This window comes from Miscanthus floridulus, chromosome 13 (assembly GCF_019320115.1).
Source record: "Miscanthus floridulus cultivar M001 chromosome 13, ASM1932011v1, whole genome shotgun sequence".
NCBI lineage: Eukaryota > Viridiplantae > Streptophyta > Magnoliopsida > Poales > Poaceae > Miscanthus > Miscanthus floridulus.
In genome coordinates, this window is record NC_089592.1 from 21,497,810 (window position 1) to 21,499,961 (window position 2,152).

Below are 2,152 nucleotides of genomic sequence, written 5' to 3' on the forward strand. Positions count from 1 at the left end.
AAGGGTCCGCTCGATGGAGCAGATCTGCCTAGCTTCAGCGCAGGGGTGGTCGATCCTACACAATCCTCCCAAGGCGTGCCAGTCAATTTGACCCTGCAATTGACAAGGAGAGAAAGTTCATCAGTAATTAAGGGCGGAACTTGTTGGGGTTGCCAGACAGTCCCGAACGTACCACTGTGAGAGCCGATATGAAAGGAAATCAGCTAAATAGCCGATTCCAGTATATTCATGAGAATAAGTCAGTTAGAGCTCATGGGGTCGTGTGAGGAGAATCAGTTATCATTCAAGATAAACATCATTTAAAAGAATATTAATCAATGGCAATAAGATATCAATGATGATCGGTCCATACTGAGCCAATGATTATGAGTAACCGAACTCCTTTTTATATAAAGAAATAATTCAACATCACTTAATCATTTAATAAAGATAAATCTAATGAACATGTTGGATCTCATCTATCGCCATGACCAGTGGGGCATGAGGCAGAATCATGCAGGCCATAGAAACAACAATAGACTCGACGACCCTAACTCATTACTAATATCAGTGGGGCATGAGGCAGAATCATGCAGGCTGTAATACAATAACAAGATCATGCGGCTAACACATCTTTCAACTTATCTCTACTTCCATGATCTCATGATACGAACTGTTCGTGACAGCATTCGATATCGGCTAAACAGCCGATTTAGGCATAGCGCACAGTTAAGGTCATGTCTTCTTAGGAACGGGTCTATCAACCAACGATCCCCACTCCACGGTGCCAACAGTGGGGTGAGAGGCATAATCCCACAGGCCGTGATGACGGGCCATGAAAAGGTTCTCGCTAACTAATAGATCTACTCAAGATCAAACATGCCTTAACCGCACGCTATGCACGATTAAGATTGCCACGCTAAGCAATATCGGTAACTTAATGAATCTACCAAAGACTGCCAGTCTAAGATAGAGCCGATAACTTGACCTTTGATCCAATTCAACCAGTGGGGTGTGAGGCAGAATCACACAGGCCATACTTGAATTAGGCATGAGTCGATAACTAGCTTATACCAGAGCCGCAGTGGGGGTCGACCGGATCGATGCAGCCATATGAACAGAGGTATAAACCATGATGGTACTTACAACAAGCAGTGGAGGTCGACCAGATCGATGCAGTCGTACTTGCCGAAGAACTCGCCGAGATCTACTCTACTCCTACTCCTAAGGGGTGACCAGAGCCGAAAAAAGTAATTGACTTGTATTTGATTGATTGATTGATTCATTACAATAGCCGAAGTTTGGTATTTATACCCGGAGCCTAAAATGAACCCTACTCGAGTATGACTTAATACAATCTTTGGCATAATGAAAACATTCCTAATTTAAGATAACTTGGACTCTAATCTTTCCCTTTTTGTAGAGTCCAGCATGTCTCGTCTCAGCGCTGATCATAGCCTCCATCGTTATCCGCTGGCGCTATCTGAAGAAAGCCGATTCTAGCGTTGCATCCGAATCAGCTATTTCTGATTCGCCCGCAACAGATCCCTTGATGATGCGATCCTGGGAGCTTCTGGGTCCCTGTGACTCTCCTTCCAAATTTTGGTGTAAACAGCAACTAACATAAAATGGTGTCCCTTGGAAGACGGGGGATGTATTTGGCCAATGAAATCTAGCCCCCAACCATGAAAAGGCTATGGTTTGATAATAGGATGAAGCATAGCAGCAGGCACAAGCTGAATATTCCCAAACTTCTAGCACTTTTCACAACCTTTGTAGTAACGATAGTAATCGGCCATCATAGTAGGCCAATAGAAACCAGCTCTACGCAATAACCATTACATCTTTGGGGCCAATTGATGTGTACCACATATACCTTCATGGACTTCTCCCATAGCCACTCTTGCTTGATCCGATTCCAAGCACTTAAGCAACAAATCTTTGGTGGTTCTTCGATAGAGCTCATCATTATGCAACACATATTTAAAAGCTCTCTACCGAACATTCTTATCAATTTTGGCTTTAGGATCACATAAATATCTTAATAAGAGAGTCCTCCAATCTTCTAAATCGGCTCCAACATCACTAGAAATTGCGTCGGGCCGATTTGGTAGCTTCTCGGGTGAATTGACCGGGCTGGTCACAAGGGAGTCGGCTGTGCCGACTGGGTCAG